Source organism: Ursus americanus, chromosome 35, assembly GCF_024610735.1.
Source record: "Ursus americanus isolate L20-20 chromosome 35, mUrsAme1.1.p, whole genome shotgun sequence".
Classification (NCBI taxonomy): domain Eukaryota; kingdom Metazoa; phylum Chordata; class Mammalia; order Carnivora; family Ursidae; genus Ursus; species Ursus americanus.
The window spans coordinates 22253938-22260424 of record NC_142161.1 but is presented as its reverse complement, the minus strand read 5'-3'; the positions used below and the strand labels follow the sequence as shown (position 1 = coordinate 22260424).

General features: G+C 35.5%; 1 pseudogene; it reads left to right on the top strand.

Moving 5' to 3' along the window:
- Window positions 1-4565: 4565 nt before the first annotated feature.
- On the top strand, window positions 4566-5771 carry LOC123794111 (14-3-3 protein zeta/delta-like; annotated as a pseudogene).
- Window positions 5772-6487: the final 716 nt, after the last annotated feature.

Sequence of the window (6487 nt, the reverse complement as noted above, 5' to 3'; positions counted from 1 at the left end):
CAAGTTTTAAGCTATGACATTGAGTCAAACAGTTATTGAATCTCAAGTATGACTGAAAAATTAAAAAAATTATACCTCAAATTATAGTTATTTGAATTATAATTATTTCAATAGCAGAGATTATTTAATTTTAGTGAGTTTCAAATTTTTATTTTAGGGTAGCTTTAGCTATGTTCAGGGGAAACAGTTTAAACTCTATCTCAGTGGCTTTTAACAACAAACGTTTACTTCCTGCTAAGGCAACAGTACCTTGTAGTTCAGTCTGCTGTCCTGCATAGCTCTCCTCTAGGTAGTAGTACAAGGCCCTAGAACTCATCTCTCTTGCAACTTTGTTATCTTGGAGTTGATTCCAGCAGTGCGAAAGGAAAACCAAGAGCAGAGAGAAAGTGCACTGATCTTTATTGCCTCAGGCTATAATAGATCAAGGAAGTATTAATAGACATATAGGAAGAAATTGACAGTTAATAATAATAGTAGAGGACTTTACCACCCTGCTTACAGCAGTGGATATATCATCCAGACAGAAAATCAACAAGGAAACAGTAGCTTTAAATGATATGTTGAACCAGATGGACCTAACAGATATTCAGAATATCCTATCCAAAAAACAGTGGAATGCATATTTTTAAAAAATGCACATGGAACATTCTCCAGAACAGACCACATATTAGGCCAAAAAAAAACCAAGTCTCAATAAATTCAAAAATATGAAAGTCATACCATGCATCTTTTCTGACCATGACACTATGAAACTAGAACTCAATCATACACACACACACACACACACACACACACACACACACAAAATCTGGAAAGAACACAAAGATATAGAGGTTAAATAATATGCAACAAAAAATAAATGGGTCAACCAAAAAATCAAAGAGGAAATCAAAGAATACGTGGAGACAAATGAAAATGAAAACACAGCATTTCAAAATCTGTGGGAAGCCTCAAAGCTCTTCTAAGAGGGAAGATTTTAGCGATGCAGTCCTACCTCAAGAAGCAAGAAAAATCTTAAAGAACATTATCTTACACCTAAAGGAACTAGAAAAGGAAGAACAGATAAAGCCCAAAGCCAGTAGAAGGAAGATAATAATAAAGATTAGAGCACAAATAAATGAAATAGAGACATAAAAAAATAGAACAGATTAATGATACCAGGCACTTTAGGAGTGTCTCCTTTGTGGATTGTGTGTGCCCTACTGTTGCGGCTGAGCCTTGTTTGCCTTCAGTCCATCAGCTGCAACAGCCCCCTTTTCCTGTTGTGGGCACACTGAGCAGGGTTTGGTCCCTGTGCTCTTAAGGGACCATTCTGGGGCTGCTTCCAGCTTGTGATTGGGCCATGTTAGCAGTCATACCAGATACCTGCCCTCAGCCTATCTGCCAGGGCTGCAGTTGCACTGAACTGTACAGTGCTCTCCCTGTGTTGCACTCTGAGAGGCTTTTGTTGGTGGGCAGGCTGGCGATCAGACCAGATGCATGCCCCCAGTCCATCTGCAACTGCAAGGTTGCAGCTATCTATTTAGGTTCTCCCAGTGCCTGGTTCTAGTGAACAGAGGGCATTGTGCTACAGGGTACCACAGAACCTCTTATTCATAAGGCCACTACTTTCAAAATCAGGAGATGTAGCTGACTTTTCTAATACGTAGAAACAAACACAGAGAGTCAGACAAAATAAGGAGACAGAGGAATATGTCCCAAATGAGAGAACAGGACAAAGCCACAACCAGTGATTTTTCTTTGTTAAGGATCTTTAAATTTTTGGCTACATTTAGTTCCATAGATTTCCCATCTGAATTTTAGAATTGGCTTGTTAGTAACTACTAAAAACAAATCTCCTGCTAGGCTTTTGAATATGATTTTATTGAATCTATTCCTCAATTTGGTGAAAATTGACATCACAACAGTACTGAGATTCTGGCGCATGAACATGGTATATCTCTCCATTTATTTAGGTTTTCTTTAATTTCTCTCAGTAACATTTTATGGTTTTAATGCAAATATTTTACACATTGTCAGATTTATTTCTAAGTATTTAATAACTGTATGCTATAAGTGGCACAATTTTTTTAAAATGGCACATTTTTTATTCCAATTTATGAATATTTGTTGCTAGTGTATCAAATGCAATTAATTTTATGTATTGCTATTATTCTTGCAAACCTGATAAACTTGTATACTAGCTCCAATACAAGCTGAATAGAAGTAATAATAGACATCCTTGATTTGTTCTTGATCATAGAAGAAATGCAGTCTTTTGCCGTGATGTATTATGCTAACAGTAGGATTTTTGTAGATGTCCTTTATCAAATTGAAGTTTTGTTCTATTTGTTCTGTTTGTTCTATTTGTTCTTGGTTTGCTCATGTATAAGTTTGGCTAGAGGATTTGGACCTTTTCTTATTTTGCAATTCCATGTGTTTTCCTGAAGCACCTGGAGGTAGGGAAGAACACACTACCCTTAACTAGAGAAGGTAATAAAAAAAAGAACCTAAAAAACACTGAAGACAAACTTGCTTAGATAATAATTTTGATTAGGACACTGTACATTTACTTTCAAATTTAATCTTTAAGGAGGAGCATTCATTCTGATAGTGCCTAGGACAGTGCCTTACTAATAGTTGGCTATTAATAAGTAAATTTCTGGGATAAGGTGAGAAATTCTATACACAGTGTCAAAGAAAGATTGAACTGTACAGAGTTAAATAGGCAAGACTTTATTCAAGGCTATTATAATAGGGTAGACAGATTGAACTCTTAATGAAAGGTAGGAGGATTTTTAAGCAGTAGAGTGAGCTAATGAGAAAGTATTAGAAGACTTTAAGGGGAATAGTAGTCAATGTGATTAGACCATCTATGTTTGCTAATTGTTACTTACCAATTAAGACAGGGAAATAGGAGCAGTGTCTTTCTTGATGATCACACTTCCAAGGGATGGCTCTAGGTCCTTGAGAAAAAAGTTCCTGGGTAGTAAAATGGGAAAGAGGTGGGGAGAAGATTTACATTTCAAAGATCAGAGAAAATTTTACAGTTGAAAAATTTCTAAAGTACATGCTCTAAGAAAAGGGAGGTCAGGGGCCAGTACTCTGAAAGAAACCTGTTTGAAGTTTAGTCAAAATACTTTAAGGCCTAAATCCATCTTGGGAAACAGATTGCTGGGAGTATTACCCAGAAGTCTACACATTTAACCTTTGCTCTTTTTCACAAATGTAGAGTTATACCACACAAAAGAGGATAGAAAGATTAACATAAATCTATCATCATGTTGGACAATAACTCAGAGGATGGGTGTATGGTATCTTTTTATATGAAAATGCGTGTAATTTTACTTATTCTAAGGACCTGGAATACTGCAGCCAATGCAATATAATGGTTCTACTTGAGGCTTATTATTGTGGTTTATGATGACTTAGTTTTATGATGGTAATTCTTTAGATAGCTAAAAAATGGACTTTAATTTTTTGTCCTTTCCGTGTATCTGACTTCAATTGTTCAATACAGTTAGCTTTACTGTAAATGGATTTAAAAAGTTATAAATTTTTTTTGTGGATTTTAAATGCATAAAATTGTAAATTCTGTTAATAAATCTCCATTTATGCCACAATTGCTTAATTATCATATAGAAATTATATATTCTGATAATAGCAACTTAAACTTTCATTATTTCCTCTAAAATAGGATAGTAAACCATATTGCATGTTACTTTTGAGGGAAAAATGCATTTTTTGAAATGTTTGTTTTATTAGGTCAATTTAATAAGAGATGTAATTATATGCAATGCTGATTATATATAACTTTTATTGTATCATATCCAACTTGATTGTGACTATGGAAATATCAAGGATGTTTTAAAAGGAAAATATAGTTGGAGGAGAAGATGTTTTCTCTTCAAATACAATATTTGTGCTAATAATGATTTAAAAGGATGCAGGGAGGGGCGCCCGGGTTGCTCAGTCGTTAAGCGTCTGCCTTCGGCTCAGGGCGTGATCCCAGCATTCTGGGATTGGGCCCCACATCAGGCCTCTCTGCTGGGAGCCTGCTTCTTCCTCTCCCACTCCTCCTGCTTGTGTTCCCTCTCTCGCTGGCTGTCTCTCTCTGTCAAATAAATAAATAAAATCTAAAAAAAAAAAATAAAAAGAAAAAGAAAATAAAAGGATGCAGGGACCCCAATGTGGTGAAAACCACCCAAGCACCTGGATATAGTAAGACTTGTTCCCAAACTCTGTAAAAGACTGAAGAAAACTTTACTGAAGAGGTTGGTGATGGGATAAATATTCATTATTTCCTAAGCTGAAATTTCTGCAGAAGTTCATAGGCTCAGTTTAGAACTTTCTTTCACAAAGTAAAAGAAGCTGCTGTAATGAATTGAGGGATGAGGAAGTAATACAAGTAATATTTCTTTCATAGTACTTTCTTATACACATTGCCGCAAATTGAAAATATAAACATAGAATCCCTGAGCAGTGAGATCCAGGTTTCAGCCTTGCCACTACCATGGCTCAGAGACCGCAAAACCGTTTTCCATCCACTGCCAGCCACTTCTGACACAGAACCTCCAGTCGTGGATAAGAATATGCTGGTGCAGAATGCCAAACTGGCCAAGGAAGTTGAGTGATACATTGACATAGCAGCCTGCATGAAGCCTGTAACTGAGCAAGGACTGTATTATCCAGTAAGGAGAGGACTCTCTCAGTTGCTTATAAAAATGTCATAGGAGCCCGTAGGTCATCTTGGAGGTTCATCTCAAGTACTGAGCTAATGATGTGAGGTGCTGAGGAAAACAGCAGATGGCTTGGGAATACAGAAAACGATCTCAGAGGTGTCTGCAGTGGTGTACTGCGTCTCTGGAAAACTTGCTTCACAAGCACAGAACAAAGTTTTCTGCTTGAAAATGTAAGATTACTACTGATACTTGGCTCAGATTGCTGCACGTGGTGACCAGAAAGAGACTATGGATCTATCGCAACAAGCATACCAAGAAACTGTTTAAATCAGAGAAGGAAATACAACCAAATCATCCTGTGGTATTGGGTCTGGGCTTTAATGTCTCTGTATTTAAGTGTGCAATTCTGAACTTCCTGGACAAAGACTGTTCTTTTGCAAAGATAGCTTTCTTTTCCAGTTTAATTGAAATATAACTAACATATAATATTGTGAAAGTATACGGTGTACAGAATGATTTAATATATGTATATATTGCAAAATGATTATCACAATAAGTTTAGTTAACATCTCACATAGTTACAATATTTTTCCCTTGTGATGAGAACTTTTAAGATTCATTCTCTTAACAAATTTCAAATGAATGATATTATTAATTATAGTCATTATGTTATACATTAACCCACAAAACTTATTTATAACTGGAAGTCTTTAGCTTTTGATCACCTTTACCCAGTTCTCCCAAGCTCCCCCACCCCTACCTCTGGCAACCACAAATCTGACTCTATTTCTATGAGTTTGGTTATTTTAGATTTCACGTATACGTGAGATCATACAGTATTTTTCTTTCTCTGTCTTGTTTTATTTAGCATAATACCCTTAAGATCTATCCATGGTGTCACAAATGGCAGGGTTTCCCTCCTTTTTTATGGCTGAATAGTATTCCTGTGTTTGTGTGTATGTGTGTGTACATGTATACACCACATTTTCTTTGTCCATTTATCTATAGATGGACCCTTAAACTAATGAGGCAGCTTTTGATGAAGCCATTGCTGAACTTGATGTAGTAAGTAGAGAGTCATACAAGGGCAACTTGCTAATAACGCACTGACTGTGAAGCAGCTTGGCATCTACACATAGGATCCCCAAGAAGACAAAGCAGAAGAAGGAGGGAAAAATTAACCAGACCCCCAACTTTAGTCTATTTTATTATGAAATTTACACAGTGGACCATTTGTTATCCATAATGCCGTATAAGTAGTTTTTTTGTTTACAATTTATGACATATGTTACATCTTACTTCTATTTGAATTTCTATTTTTCCCCATATGGTTTTTGTGTTTAATATTAGGAAAATAGAACCAGTTAATATATAGAGATTTATCTGTTTTCATTTCTTTTTTCACAACAAGTCTAAATGAGACTTGATTTTTTTTCTCCATTGATTCTGCTTTTGTTTTATCAAGATATTTCATCTTGCTTTAATAAGGTTTTGCTTTTTTTTCATATCGGTTTCTTAAATTTTATTACTTTTCCATTTTGTTTGGCTATTGTTAACTAGATTGTTTAGTTTTACGTATTATATAATTGACATATATTAGTTTCAGGTGTATAATTTAATACAATGAAATGATTACAATAGGTCTATCATTCATTACCACATATAGTTGTACATTTTTTTTTCTTGTGATGAGAGCTTTAAGGATTAACTTTTAGCAACTTTCAAATATACAGCACAGGATTTTTTAAAGATTTTATTTATTTATTTGAGAGTGAGAGAGTATTCAATCATGAGCCGGGGGAGGGGCAGAGGGAGAAGGAGAGGGG